Consider the following 16,819-nt stretch of genomic DNA (forward strand, 5'->3'; position numbering starts at 1 on the left):
TCGGCTCGCGCCGTGTGCAGCGGGGCGAGGGGTCGTAGGTTCGGGTCCCAGCGACAGAACCTTTATTCTAGCTTTTTTTTTTTTGGCATCTGGTTAGTGTATATTTTAGAACGTCATATCCCTGATGGAAATACGTCAGTGGAGCTGTGGTGAACCCCGGCATAAAACACTTTCGTGTTAAAAGAGATCGCGCAAGTTGCTGTCCAATGTCCACGACGCCAAGACTGCCGTAGCATCGGAGTGCCATCGGCGTGTCCAGACCCACTTGCGAACAATATGGCGATGCCGAAGCCGGCGCTGACATGGGAACATACAGCAAATATGCCGAAAGCAGCGTGTTCGGTGAACGAAACTGCAACGTGCGTATAGACAAGGGCATTTTCCACGCGCCAGAAAGCTTTCTTTAAGCTCTTGCGTAATCTTCTGTAATATCGGCGGTGGTTTGAATCAGAACCAATTGTTCCTTTCTGACTGCGTGCAGGAGGGCAAGATTTCAGGGGTTATTTTGCTTTTGTTTAATCATGTGGGGCATCTTCCATGCCTTTAGCAACCTTTGAATGCCTTGTGTGCCGTTAATTATATCAAAAATTTAACGATTCACTTTAGTTCGGCGAACATATCTTCGCTGTGCTTGTGAATCTGTAGACAAACAGTGCATGTGCTGTCTGAGCAGGAACCTTGAATAAAGAACACAACGTTTGGCACAGTCGAGTCCAGGAATTATGTATATCAACAACTAGCGCCCGTGAGTGGCCGTGAGTTTATTCATTTATATGATTGAACGTCCTGAATTAACACTAGGGGCTATTAGTGACGTCATAGTGGACCTGAAAATAAGCACTTGTGTCGTTCTCCTTCTCGTGTCGCCGCCTTTCTGCACTGCGTTTACCATGAAGATCAATTCCAACTAGCCCAGTTTAGCGCGCTATTGAAGCACTTAAGCACTGCTGCACTTCGCCCCCCCCCCCCCCCCACCCCCGAAATGCGGCCGCTGCACCCGGGAATCAAACCCACGACCTCGAGTTGGGCCTCAAAAACGCCAGTCGCTACACCTGTAAGCAGCAACAGTAGCAGTTTCTATGCGGGATAGAGTCGTTTTCGCAAATATCTTATCAAACTGGCCGTCGTCTTTACAGTACCACATCCAAAATTAGCCGTAATGTTTTTACGCCGGAAGATTTTTTTAAATTGTGCGTAATGTTTCCAGTGTGCTGGTGGCCAATAGGAACCGTTGAAATGAGTTGGCATTATTGCATGTTCAAAAACATCTTGCTACGAAACTATGGTGTTGATTCAAATATTAAGAAAGTTTACAAACTCTAAAGACTCCGCTGCCATCTCGTTTTAACCACTCCTCTTGAAAATAAAAAAAAAAAGAAATCATCCCAAGATTGCTTTTTTCACAATACTGTTATGTCGGAGAAATCCACAGCTTCAGCGTTAGATGACGTGCTAGACCACAAAGTTCTTCTGGTGCGTCAGATCTTGAAAGGGGAAGCGCGACACAGCTGACGCCGTTGTATGCAGATCGGGCAGCTGCGCCCACTTAATCATTTCGCTGAGAGAGAGAGAGAGAGAGAGAGAGAAGAGAGAAAAAGGAAAGGCAGGGAGGTTAACTAGAGGAAGCCTCCGGTTTGCTACCCTGTACGTGGGAAGGGGAAAGGGGATGTGAAAGAATGAAAGAGAATAAGAGATGTGATGACAGCACGCGACAAAAGAAAAAAGAAAAGGTCGTGACCGTAGTCCAAGTACTACACAGCAACATTTTCTGCCAGCAGTCACAGTTTGACATTGAGTCCGGTTGCTTGAAGAAACCTCAACAACGCCCTCAGAGCGGCTCGTGTTGAAGACCGGGTAGGCCAGGGCCCTAGGAGTTTGTTCTCCGTGAGAGGGCGGTTGTAAAGCTGGCCTAATGCGGCTGAGAGGGCCGCTCTTTCGGAGTTGAAGCGGGTGCACTCACAGAGAAGGTGAGCGATTGTTTCGCTGCACCCGCAGACTTCACATGACGGGCTCTCAGTCATTCCAATAATAAACGAATAGGCATTTGAGAAGGCCACTCCAAGCCATAGACCAGGGGCGTAGCCAGAAATTTTTTTCGGGGGGGGGGGTTCAGCCATACTTTATGTTATGTATGTTCGTGCGTGTGTTTGCATGTGCGCGTGTATATATACGCAAGCAAAACTGAAAAATTTCGGGGGGGGGGTGGAGCTTGACCCTCCCCCCCCGCCCCCTGGCTACGCCCCTGCCATAGACGGACCAGTAGGGTAGAGTCTCGCCGTGATAAGCTAGGCGGGATGCGTAGTTCAAGATCCGGGTCCAAGGTATGCAGCCGTGCACTTGTAAATGTCGCTGACTTCAACAAGTCCAACGTTAGACGACGGGCTAGCACACGAAGTTCTTTTGCGGCGTACGATCTTGACAGGGGAACGGCGATACTGCTGACACCGTCGTCAGCGGATCGGGCAGCTGCGTCCGCTTGGTCATTTCCCTGAATACCACAGTGACTAGGCAGCCACTGGAATATTACTTGGTGGCCTCTTTCTATTGCTTCATGGTGAATTTGCCTGATTTCAGTGACGAGCTGCTCATGTGAGCCATGACCTAAAGCGGAGGGTAGACTTCGAAGGGCTGCTTTGTTATCGCAGAAGATAGAATGCCGCAGTGACTATACAGGGTGTTTCAAGAAATGTGTCGAACCTTCTCGAAAAGTCAGAAAAATGCGATATTTGCTCGAGGCTTTCAGAATTGCTTTTTCTGTAGCGGCAGGAACCTTAAGGTAGTTAAGGACATCATTTAGGACAGTAATTAGGAAAGTTACATTAATTTACTTTTTAATTAGTGGAGTTACGTGATTGTGTCAAATGGGAGAATTGAAGCTGTTCCTGCGAGGAACCCATCTGAGCTTTGAGATTTCGAAAAAGCGGCCTGTAGTACTTGTTGCATCGTAATGAAGTTCAACGAAATGCAACGGCTTTCAACAGCGAAAGCCATCGAATTCGGTTGAATTTCATTACTTTGTAATTATTACTAGAGGCCGCTTTTTCGAAATCTCAATGTTGGGATGGGTTTCTGCCACGAAGAACTTTAATTACCCAATTTGACACAGTCACCTAACTTTGCTAATTGAACAGAAGCTACCGCTAAGGATTGAATACTAGACGCTACCGCCTACGTCACTGAAATGCTAGTCTTCACCACCAAACGACTGTGATAAGGTGTGTTAGTTTATTCCAGACATGTCAGGAGCGCCGTAGGGCACCGTCACGTCGACGGAAATACTAGATGGCGCCCTCACTTTTCCGGTTTTGCTGACTAGCCAATCAGCGCGCACCGAAGGCGATACTTTTGCGATTGTCGCCTTTTGAGAATACGGCCCCTGCACTTCCTTGCACATATTCAGGTTTGCGTATATTATATTTTGCCTTGTTTACCCTTAATCTAAATAGTGGTTCTATATGTGTTATTACTATTACTATTAATATATTACTATTACAGTATTACCATTGTTGTAAGCTTGTCAACAACTTTCCCTTAAAATGTGAGAATTTGTGGTATTAGAGGCGTAGTACATTCTTTATACTCAACGTATTTGTATTTGCGACATTGCTTGGGGGGCCTTCCAGCCCCTCGAAGTAAATGCGCCTATGCTAGCAGTCTAAGCACAAATTTTTGTTGAAAAAATGTGGGCGATTATAACGTCAAACTACCCCACATTGTTTCCTTCCGCATTGATCGTTAGCTGTTTATGGCTGGTCGAAATTTTCTGGCTCATGCACCCAACACTTGCTCGTAAAGCGATGCAACAAATGACGCGAAAATGATCAGTCGCGTAGTGACCGCTTATGCAAGACTGCGTAAAAAATAAGAGAACACATGATGTAGCATATTTTTGACCATTGGTTCTTCGCCATTCGTGAAAAATTTTTAGGTGTGCCATAAAATCGCCTGCTCGTTACGGGACGTCACAAACCTGTGAAATCTCGCGACGTTAAAATGACGTATGCACATTAAACGTCGCATTACTATGCTGAACTATACTTTAACTTTTTTAGGAATAGTCGGAGAGTGTCTCATTCTGAACGCAATTCAGGAAGGCTGACCGCCGCACACACAGGCAAAGGCTAATTATAGCAGCTGGCGAGATGAATTCTTATTAGTAAAATGAATATTTTCCGTTGTAGTATAACGATGTTGAGCTGTTGCTGGACGTATACAATTCTGTGAACGCAGCTTTGCTGAGAGAGGGGGAGAGAGAGAAAAAATTCGGCAGATCCCACGCCTTGTGGGAATCGGTATCATGCGAAGCAGTCCGCGAGTAGTTCTATGCTGCATTCTTTTGGCTTTAAGCCAAGCGTTACAAGGTGGATCGACGTGTTTTTGGAATTGAAGTAGTTGTGTGCACATCGTGCGCTTACCAGGCACGTGGACAGCGCTGGCGTTTATAGGGTAACTTATGACGTGACGTAACGTCAGCACTCACGTTAGAGCACATACGTCTGTATTATCGAAACGAAGTGCATTTTGCGGTGCGATGATGTGAATATCATACGTAGCTTCCATTATTGTATTCATCCGGGTTCGAGCGACGCTTAAATTTAGCTTGGTAAATTATAGGAATACAAATGTAATGTTTATTAGATTATTAGACTGCTATAAAAGCGGGGACAACACTGGAACCACAAACGTTGACATTACGCCTGTATCATAGGTCTACAAATGTAGCTTTTATTGCTTTGTTATAAAACTAGATAGACAGTAACACAACCACAATTGACGTTGTACCGACATTACGCCTGCATAGGCTGTTTTTCCAAAGCCCTTCATAGACCTGGCGTGGCTCTGTGGTAGAATACCTGACTGCCACGCAGAATGCTTGGGTTTGATTCCTGCTGGGATCCTAACTTTTATTCTTTCCATTCGTCTGGTCAACGCTGCCAATGTCTTGTTTTCTTAACACTCTCGCATTTAAATTACCAATGTCGGTTCTCGCCGTTCTTGGGTAGATATAGACTGTCAATCACCTGTGGCGCATACCCGTACACCGCGGCCCGTATTAAACGGGTATGTGCCACACATGTCTGGAGGAAAGGGTTTGACGACGTACTCGACAGGCTTTTCACGTCATTCATGTCATGACACGACAGTCACATTCGTCAAATACTTTTACCCTCCCGTGCCAATTTTGGAGCAAAAGGGAGAGTTGGGCTAGTTGGTTGGGGTTCATATTGGGCCAATTTTGGACTACACTAAGGGGGCGATCACGAGATCACCCAGACGTAGATAGATAGATAGATAGATAGATAGATAGATAGATAGATAGATAGATAGATAGATAGATAGATAGATAGATAGATAGATAGATAGATAGATAGATAGATAGATAGATAGATAGATAGATAGATAGATAGATAGATAGATAGATAGATAGATAGATAGATAGATAGATAGATAGATAGATAGATAGATAGATAGATAGATAGATAGATAGATAGATAGATAGATAGATAGATAGATAGATAGAAACTCTCATAGTGCCAAAGATTCGCTAAGAAATGCTTCGCATTTGATAAACAGCGCTGGCCGTGTGTGCTTCTTTGCCATCCGAGTTGTGAGTTGTATTTTGCGTTGTACAAGTCAATTCAAGATGAATCAAGACCAACTATTCCGGCTGTCAATTCAGTCCCCTTAGTCCAGAAAACCGTGGACCTTGACGATCTTCCTGGTCCAGTAGAACAAGTTGCGGGGCAAGCTTGAAAGCTGGGCTTCCCTATGTGTTCGAGTCCACTGCCTTATCCATCGCACTGTTGGAAGCCGCCGCGATGTGGTTGATGTTGCGTGAAACGTTTCGAGATGTATTCTGGTCGATCTTGTTAGAATTACTACCGCAAAGGGTAGACTTTCAGTCATGACTGATCCATCGGTCTAGACATGGAGGCAACCATTGTCTACCTCATTTTAGACGACGTAATGTGGCCGGTTTAACTAGTGACATTCTAAATTTCTTTGTGATTCGTGGTATAGTACGGCACACTTCGGGTCTATGTAAGCGCCATAAAAGAACGAAGAGGAGCTCCGAGATGTACACGCGCTTCGAGAGGCAGAAGGCGTTTTATATTTCGCCCGTGTAGTGCTGGTCAATAGAATCGCCGCCGCAAAGGACTGCCCCGACTGACTGCTCGATCGGCGCTGCCGCAACAAACACTGCGCCGGCGACGACGAACGTCCACTGGGGCGTGAACTGGGGGCGCGACTCTAGCTGGCAAACTTGGAGGCCGCTTCTTCTCTGTGCGTCGAGGTATACTCTCGCGGTGAGCGGGCCCGCATGGCGAGAGCCTTCAATTAAAAGCCACGGACGGCAGTGAGCCCACGAGGCTTTGTTTACATCGGCGGTGGCCTTAATTAACGAACCCGAGGACGCACCATTGAGCATGCCTTCACGAAAAAACCCTTCCACGTGTTTGTGCTGGCGACGCGAGAGACCACGACAAACGAATGGTAAAAAAAAATACAAGCTGAAGCGCGTGGGAGTCTTGCTGCTGTTGTCAATAAAGTTTGCTGCGCTCAATACTGCGCCGTAACCCGCGGTGCTCCGGCAAACGGTCTTTCAAGCGTGCGCGCTCGCGAGCGCGGCTTGCGCTTTCGCTGACGCGATCCTGTCCTTCTCCATAGCTTCAAAGCGGAGGGGACGGCACTCTGGGGGGAAAAGCAAACACGACCTCCAAGGAAAGCAGTTTACTTCTGCACTCTCCCACTTCCTTTTATATTCGTTCTCTCCCACTTTATTTTCTTTCTTTTCCTCCCCACAGGCTCTTGCGTCAGGGAATAATTAACGCACACTTTACGGGAGACAAAGCGCTGCTCCTTGGTCGATGAAACTCGCCAAGAAATTTCCTCGGTGTAGTCGCGGTAAGCCGGCGTGGCAAAAGAAAGCGTTCGAGCGTACCTCTTCCTTACCTGTTTCAATTCTTTTTCGTTGGTTCTTTCGTTTAATTCCTTTTTTTTTTCTCGCCATCCATTTCAGTTTGATTCCGTGGTCACGTAATTATGTACGCGCGGTCCAGCGTGTGCAGTGCGTGAGCGCTTTCGTGGTCCTCGGTGAGCACGTGTTTGTATCCTTCGTCAGTGGGCATTTGTCCGCGTAATGCGCCGTCCCGTAAGACGGCCTGCGCGGGCGGCGAACTTTCCGAGATTACGCAGTCTTAGGCGGTACTCCTCAAGGCCCTCGTTTTACGCCCGATCAGCGACGGACTGATGATTAGAGGCGGCGGCAGGCGCCCCTCGGGATGCGTCCACACCAGCGGCGGCTCCGCTCTCCCTCGCTGCCCCCACAGACCAACGGCAACAGAAACAAAACTATGCCATTACGAGAGCGGGAATTTCGGACGGTTCGGTGAACCGCGAGTCGACGGCTCGATGGGAAAAGACAGGCCCGATGGAAGATATACATATAAGCGCTGGACTTGTCTTCTCCTTATCTCTGTCGCCTCTGTACTACGTCGCTTTCGTCGCAAAAGCCTTCGCCTTCAGTCATGCGCACTTGAGCTATAGCGCAACCGCTCCATGTCCTACGGCGTTGATGCTGCTCATACATCGTGGCTCGAGATGTCGACAAGCCCGCCTCGTGTCCAACCTCCTTTCCATTATTGCTTTATTTTCCCGAAGTATGCTTCACGCAACTTTTGTTTTCTCTTTAACACAGCCTCCGGCATTGCGACACGTGTTTTCGCCGTTTCCGCATACGTAAACTACCGCTGGAAGCCACCGATGGCCACCGCGTCAGACGTTCAGTCGAATGTACCCTTCATGTGCGCACGACACGCGCCTTCGCCTCGGAGAACAAACGTGGTCTGGCATCAGTGCTGCCTGTTGTGGATGCTGTAGAGTGCGTAGACGAAGCAACAACATAAATGAAAAGGAAAAGACTGGCCCTTCCTCAAGTACTCCCCGCGGGGGAGTGCTTACATGGTCGCTTCCAGGTTCGTCGCGAGCGCCTTCGTTATCGTCGACGCATTTCATCCCGTGCAGCATTAATTAAACGCCGGTTCGCGGGATCTTATATCGTATGGTGTGCAGTCTTCTGAAAGCGTTTTACGTGTGCTCCTTTCCTGTCTTTGTTTTTTTTTTTCCTTGGGAGGGGCACCGGAAGTAAATTCAGTCATAACAACGGGACGATTAACCAAGTGCTGCGCGTCGCGTGGGTCAATGTCCGTTTTGTCTTTACCTCTGGCGTGGAAAAAAAAATGCGGGACCGATAGATGACGATGTGCACGCGACAAAGAACTCCCATTACACTCGACGCAGCCCAGTTATGGCGTGTTGGGCCTCTCTTAATACCAAGTTGTCGCGATTTTTTGTGCTCGTCAGCGCAGATGATTACAAAGAAGGCCGGCGTATTTGTATATCGCAAAAATTAGGAAGACGTCGAGTGTAAACTAAGCGGTTGTGTGCCTTGTTTCGGATGGCATGTCGAAGCGTGCCACCATGTCACCAGCTTCGAACATGGACTGTACTCTGCAGACTTATTTTTCATTAGGTTGTTTATGTCCGAGAAAGGTAATATAATAACAAACCCGGAAGGTCAAATGCATCATTTCGGATTAATTAATTCGACACAATTTCGACAGAAGTGCTTGTTGGTCATTTAAAACCACCCTATATACTTTGCTTCTTGGCTAGCTTCTGCATATGTGTAGCCTAACTTTATTCCAGTAATCTGTATACCGATTACTTCCATTTTCTGTAAGTGGATACTCCTATACTGAAAATAATGCCACTTGCTGTGGGCCGTGCACGAAGCGATTCCCTTCACTATTTCTGCCGGAGCGCCGACCCAACATGTGATCTCTAGGATGCAGCGCATTGGGCAAGAGTGTTTGGTTCCCAGTAGCTTTTTTTATCTATATACACTTGTTTGGCTGCCCTTCTGTACTTCTACTGCATAGTGGGAACCCTGATACCTACCGCGCCCTCCAACATGAGGAGCACGTGTTAGTGCAACTCGTTTGGCTTTAATCGTGTTCTGAAATTTCCCCTCCTGACTATTTCCTTACTCGATGCAGCCCTGAGAAAGCTTTTGCACCAGCTCTACTTCCGCGTGCTCACGATCACCCTTCCCGGCGATTCAATCTCTCGGATAATTTCGTGGGCGCCATGTACTTCGCAATATGCAAATACATACCTCACTTCATATTAACTCGATATCTGCGGCTACCAATGGGTGAGTTGATGTATGGAGGACAACAATCGATTTTCTTAATTAAGTACTGCGCGGAATTGAGCAAGAACGTCGGATAGGTAGTATATGAAGCGCGCTCTGCCTGTCATGATAGGGATTCTTTCTGTCCCATGAATGCATCGATGAAAACGAACCTGCCATTCTCACTACAGAAACTGAACGCTGGCTCTGGCCACCTCCAGGTGGTCATCGTCGTTGGAGCCGGACGGCATCGCATACACTGTTTTATGTCGCCTAGGTGAGAATGGCCGAGGTGAAACACTGAAACGTCACAACCAGTAATGGTGTGATTGCGTCTTTCCTGAAAAATGGAAGTCCAGTCACTTAATACCACTCCTGAAACATGGGAAGTCGCTGCTCGACCTGGCATCCTACCAACCAAGTGCGCTGTCCGTATGTGTTGGGAAAGTAATAAAAAGGATTATCCTCGCACGCCTCTTGGGGTATTTGGAGCACCACGATATATACATATATCCCGAAGCCATGGCTGGTGCGTTAGAAGAGGCCAGGGGCGTAGCCAGAAATTTTTTCCGGGGGTGGGCGGGGGTTCAACCATGCTTCATGTATGTTCGTGCGTGCATTTGTATGTGTGCGTGTATATGTATATACGCAGGCCAAATCGAAAAAAAAAATTTGGGGGGGGGGGGTTGAACCCCCCCCCCCCCCTTGGCTACGCCCCTGGAAGAGGCCGCTCCTCAGTTGACAAAGTCATCGACCTCGTGACGTCCCTGCGCTACAAGCGTATGTCGGTTGCGATGTTTCTCAATGTGAAAGGCCATTTGACTATGTAACGCACGAATCTATTCTAGATGCCCTAGAGATCATCAGAATTGGTAGACAAATATTTCGATGAATTCGGAGCTATCTATTCAGGACATCCTTATTTCTGCTAAGCGCCGATGGTCGACATTCTTACAATTACTTCTGCCGTGGCGTCCAGCAGGGCGGAGTTCTAAGCCCCACTTTATTGAACCTCACGATCGTTGGACTTCCCGTGATTCTACCACGCACAATGAGCCTTTCTGTTAACCCTTCCAGCCCTGGATTTTTTATTTTGGCCGGAGGCATTTTTTGTGCGTGGTTTCCTAATAGTTAGGACCTCAGAAGACCAAAAACAGAAAAATTGAGCCAGTGGTGCAAGTATTTAAGGATTAATTAGCATGGAATCAAATTAGGTCATTAGGGCTCAGTGGCCGTGAAATTAGGAAAATGGCTTCTTTATTTCTGCTACTCACTAGAGTACACAATATGTGAACCACGTCTCATTTTTCAGTGTGATACCCCTTGAAACAGCCTCTGTACGACGTCCCCAAAACGGCGCTTAGCCGCCTCACCTGACCCGCCTCGGCGTCACCCATGACTTCAGTCAAGGTTTTTCTTCTTTGTGGCTCCCAGCTCCGCAAGTATGTCGCAACATTGGTGTCAATCACAGCGGGGATCATTGAAGAAGTATTTCCCCAAGAATGAGCAGGTTTGCTTTCATTTTCAAAGTGCTAGGGGAACTTTTGTGCGGTGTCGTCAATTGACGACGCCAGGGCCGAAAGGGTTAATGCGGACCATACATGCATCTGGGCCCCAGTGGTAACATATCCAAAGTAACACAGGTCCAAAAAATCCGGTAGATATCCCACGCACTGTGGGAATGGATGCCGTGCGAAGCGGCAAACGAGGAAGCTGCCTGTACCGCATTGTGAGGCTTTGAGCCAAGAGTTACGAGGCGGGTCAACGCCTTAGTGCAAATTCACTAGTCGTTTGCATAGCGCGTGCTTGCCAGGCACGTCGACTGTATACACTGTTAGGTCTACAGGGTAGCTTATGGCGCGACGCAACGTCGGCACTCACGTTAGATTAGAGCACAGACATCAGTTTCTTGAATCGTAATACACGTTACTGTGCGCTGACGTGCGTATCATAAGAAGCGTTCGCTTACTTACTCATGCGGGATCGTGCAACGCTAGAATATACCTGGCTTAGTCATAGTAGCACACATGTAATGTTTGTTACCTAATTAAAATAGCGGATTGTCAAAAATGAAACCACAATTGACGTTGCACAACCATCACCACCACAACTGATGTTAGAGAACCGCCACCACAACTCCTGATGTAATGCAATTATTTATCATCTGTACTTTTTGGTTCGTTGCTGAGGGTCATTTCAGCACGTTAATCCGCATTTTTCTGCATGTGTGATGTCAGCATTAAAATCGCCAACTATAACAAACGGCATGTATGTTTTGTTTAATCCATGCAAAGTGTGTTCCTATAAAATTATCACTCATAAATTATGAATTATAAAATTATAAGATAGATAGATAGATAGATAGATAGATAGATAGATAGATAGATAGATAGATAGATAGATAGATAGATAGATAGATAGATAGATAGATAGATAGATAGATAGATAGATAGATAGATAGATAGATAGATAGATAGATAGATAGATAGATAGATAGATAGATAGATAGATAGATAGAAAAGAGAGAAAAAAATAAGTAGGAGGTCAGGTGCGCCCATTTTCCCGATAGGGGAAGGACTCCTGAATTTTTTAAAGAACCGGATACGTACTTCCCAACTCGAACAAATAGAAAAAGTACTGCTGCTGTGGTTCATGCGTACGTACAGCCACCAATTTTCCTTTAAGCTACCTATATATATCTTAAAATAGAAAGTAGCGAAGGTCGCTTGTAAACAACAATGATGGGTTACGCATGAACTATGGTATTCAATTGTCAGTGATATAACACCGGTTTGCAGACCGAAGCGACAGAAAACGCTCGTTACTTTTAAAGTTGAAGTACTCACATCCGTATTTTCTGCGTCATTCGCTTAGGGGAAACTTCGGGTAAACAGAACACTTTCTTCGATACTTGCGAGCTCCGTTTACTCATATTGTAATGTACCTATGTATGTATGTATGTATGTATGTATGTATGTATGTATGTATGTATGTATGTATGTATGTATGTATGTATGTATGTATGTATGTATGTATGTATGTATGTACATATGTATGTATGTATGTATGTATGTATGCATGCATGCATGCATGCATGTATGTATGTATGTATGTATGTATGTATGTATGTATGTATGTATGTATGTATGTATGTAGAGAAAGACACATATCCCTGGGTTGTGACGTGTTGTTCAAGTTCTCTACAGCTTACAGCGCAGGATAGATAAAGCACCTCACTTGTAACCTCGAGCGGGGAGACGCATAGACACGCGTAGCGTGAATCACACCAGCACGTATCGCTGTACATACATTGGCAGCAAAAGGCGCACAGCAGAGCCGGGCCGGCCTCACGCCAAGCCAACCCGCGCTTCTTGGTGGCATCCGAGAAGGGCCACGAAAGCGCCTCCGGCTACAGCTCGTGCACACACATGCCGGTCGCCTTATAATTGGCTTCCGCAGTGGCGCAGCGTCTGTTGCTGCAGCGGCCGCTGCTGCCCGGGGTGCGCCGTCCAACCCTTCCAGTTTCACCAGCCCTATACTACCGGGCTTACGCGCCCAAGTATGACTCAGCCTCGGCTGCTCCCCCGACTGACGCCATCCCCGCTGCAAGATATTTCCCTACCCCTTTGTGCACCGCGTAGCCAGAACAGCGGGTGAGAGCTTAGCGAGCGACACCAACTTTCCCCGGGCTCGCTCCTTTGCTCGTCCTTTCCCAAGTGTAGTGCTCGCTGCCAGCGAATGCAGTCAGCAAAACTGCTCGAACTTAGCCTCAACCGCGAAAGTTTTCGGAAAAGCACGAAGTCCGAGAAGAAAGAAAAGCGATACTTCTTCGCCGCCACTGCGTCAGCCTTCGAATCGAAAGGTGCAGTGGACGTTTCGCCACGTGCAACCACAAAACTCTTAACCTTCTTTCGGGGAATGTGGTGAATTCGACCATTCAGTTTACCTTTTTCTTTCTTTGCTAAATCGCGTTCACTAACTTTATGCGGTTAGCTGTATAAGTTACCGAGCGCAGCGGACAGCAAAAAGCTGATATTATACGGCATGTATTCTCTGGATTCTTGCAGGGTCTGCAAATAGCTTTGTTTCTTGTGTCGGAGGAAACAAGTCCCCAATAAATTCGATTCCATAATTATACGCCTATTTAGGCTCACACTTTCTAGCGCACCTTGTTACGAAGCCTGGACACTTGAAAGCGCAACGTGCGAGTCTATGTAATATATTTTTGCACGACTGCCCTTGGCGGCGTGAATGTTAATGCATCTGTTTGCAAATAATGTTAAGGAATATAATTTTCACATCAGAAAGCTACAGTCTGCAGAAGCCGCTTAGAAGTAATGAACTTATGTTAAAGCACAATTTAAAGAGGGTGTAGTGGTTTCATAGTAGACTGCCAATGACTAGTGCAAAATACGTCACTTTATCACTTTAAACTTTTAAAGGTAATGTGACGGTCTCATCACTTTTCTGATCGCAGGCTGGTTCTGGCAATAGCTGACACGCGCGGCTCACACAGTCAGACGAACAGCGCAGCCACTCTGTCTCGCCCTTTATTCGGGCTATATTAATGCGCAAATACCTTTATTATAAATGAGGTAGGGAGGAGGACAAACTCGGCGAGAAAATAGTGCAGATGGGGTTGGACGTCGGGAGACTTTAATAAATCGTGGCAACAGCGGGCTGCGCCCCATTGTTCAGCCGCCGCGGGGGGAAAAAGTAGCCCAGCAAGGCGGAAGCCTTTCCCGGGCTAGCAGCGGACCCCGTGGCTCTCGAGACTCCTCGCTGCGTTCCTCGGCAGACGGGGGCCTGCTCAGGCACGCGGAATACATCCTCTCTTCTGCAGGACTCGGCGCGTGCTGGTGGCCGAATGGATGTACCGGGAGCAGCGGTGCGAACAGAACCGCGCGCGGCTCCCGGCCGTGTCCGGCCCGAGTCCAATACGGCCATTTCTATCCGTTGGCTACCACATCGGAACGATTCGTGCCGCTTGAAAAAGAACAACTAAACGGAGGGTGACGAGTCGCAGCGGTCGTCCTGAGCGCCGTGGCGCCATCTGCGGAACCTCATCCGCGGCGGGTCACAACGTGACAGCTGCAACGAACTCGGCCACCTCTGCGTTTTCTTCGTGCAGAGAGCTCAACGTGTCACTGCTTCTTGAACTTTCGTTTGTGTTCGTGACCTTTCTTACCATTGTTGCGACCTATACCACGATTTCAGACATATTCTGCACATAGAGTTACTGTGTATGCTACCGTTAGGAAAGGTAGCATATACAGTAACTCTATTTGAACCTACAGATTGCTTTTTTTTTCCTGCTCCATAAGCTGTATGTCTCGTCCATTCGTACATTTGTAACAGCCGTGCACCTATTTTGCCACTACCGTTTCTATATAGTCGGAAAGGCGCCACTGACTGGGACAAGATTTACTACCCCATTATTTGCTTCTGTTAAACTACAGTCGAAATATTTCTACATTTATACTGAACATATTCATTCCGTAAGCAGGCCGTTTGCCGCATTTCGGGGCTGCACAAATCGTCCAAATTTCTCGAACTGAAATAAATGAACATGTATGCCCCTTGCATACGCATTTGAAGTGATATATAACATTTATTTTCCCTTGTATACCAGCTTTGCCAACTCTGGATTTCTGGCCTTTATAAGTTACTAGGGCCTCACAGGACGACGTTGCAATGATGTCTGAAGCACGCCGATTGTGTTATTGATGTTAAAGGCGTTAGAGGTGCCCAGGATAATACCAATGCTGATGGCGGCGCTAGCAGTGATGACACCTGTGGCGCTAATGATGAGTATTCGAACGAGCCTTGATTCAAGTTATCTCGCCGTAACGCAGACGGCAATTTTGGCGTGTCTTTCTTTTTTTTTTTTTCTAAAAGAGCGAAGTCCACTTTAAGTGAAACTGAGAAAAACGCAGTTGTTTGCTTCAATATTTTTTTACTAGTGTGATCTTGTCAACAAAATACCTCAAACCTATATTGAGGCTAAGTATAGCTCACAATCGTCGGTATTCAGGAGTAAAACTTGGATTTGGTTCTTATAGATTGGAACATTTCTTTTGGGCTTGGATTGGCTACGCAAAAGTAGTCTAAATGGCAGCGAATGAACGATGTAGCAATATTTTTCGACAAAATTAACACCATCTTGTGCTTTCGTTGGTGCCGTCCTTTGTTTCATGGGCGTAATGGCGATGACTAGGCTTCAAGAGCGAGTGGTCCTTCCTGGAAACAGGCGAACTGTCCTGGACTGTAGACAGCGTTTTATTGTTCCTGGCATATAAGCCCTCCAAAAAAAATGTTTCAGCTCTTATTCTTCTTTTTAGCTTGTCAGCTGATTTTATGCCGCGCGGTTTAGAATCACTTCTTCAAGGAATAGATTGGTGGCCCAAGAACTTCATTTTGATTGTTTTCCATTTCAAATATACCGTCTTGGAGCGAAAGAAGGACATGATACTGTAGCGCAAAACTAGAAAAGAAAGACTAACATACGGGCAGGAGCAGGAAAGCCGGCATCTTACTATTTCCATACACAATTTGCCCTACAATATCGCGTCCTTCAGTAAGTACAGCACGATAACAAAGCAACTATGTCGCAAATGAAACAGATTGGATTCGGCCACGTTGGTTGTATGGATCTGGCTCAGTTTGATGCAAAAAGGTGCAAGACTTGGCTCAATTTTAATTATAAACTGCCTTCTTGATTTCACGCTACAATAAGCAATTGCGCCATTTTGATTACAAGCGTTTTAAATGTGAAACTTAGGTGTGCTTTACGTTCCCATAAAATTTAACCCAGTTTCGGTTTCTGGATGTGGCTCTTTTAGAAAAAAAAAAGGCAAAATTAATAGTTCGGCTTTCCCATGCGTTATACCCTTCAAATTTATATCCCGTAGCGGCGCTTTCTCTCACTAGGATCCTAGCACTCTCAAACATGAAGAATTTCATTAACTGTCGCGCTCAAATGCTATGCGAATGCTGCTTAGCCTGACATCGATCACCGATCTCTGCCTGTCGTCTACAGCAGCGGTTGGGTGAATTATCTATCTAGTCCCGAGATCATGCAGGATGATTATGTGACTGCACTGCATCTTCTACATTAAACTACCTTTTTAGCTAGCGGCGAATTAACAGTCTATAAGTATATCGAGGAATATGAGGAATTAGAGCAGCAGATCATGAACAAAGAGGCCCGCTTGGCCCGTAGTCGACCCTCCGTCGACCACACTTTTAAAGGGACACTAAAGGCAAATATTAAGTCGACGTTGATTATTGAAATAGCGGTATAGAAACCTCGTAGTGCTACTTTTATGCCAAGGAAGCGCTTATTTTTAAATAAAATCACGTTTTAGTGGTCCGTATCGCGTTATCGCACTTCAAATAACCCGCCTGAAAGCGGTATTTCGCACGTCACTGTTGCCGTGCCCAACGTTGCCCGCCTTTACTGCGCGGCGGCGTGCACTGGTGGCGTGCGCCACTCGGGCATCCGGCAACATCACATGCATGCGGTATTTTGTCGAACTTTCTGACAGTGCGACTTTCACAAGCGTGCAAAACACACGCGGCAGTACGCGATACCAAAACTACCACTGAGACGCGACCGCGTGA

The sequence above is a fragment of the Rhipicephalus sanguineus genome, chromosome 1 (genome assembly GCF_013339695.2).
Source record: "Rhipicephalus sanguineus isolate Rsan-2018 chromosome 1, BIME_Rsan_1.4, whole genome shotgun sequence".
NCBI classification, from domain to species: domain Eukaryota; kingdom Metazoa; phylum Arthropoda; class Arachnida; order Ixodida; family Ixodidae; genus Rhipicephalus; species Rhipicephalus sanguineus.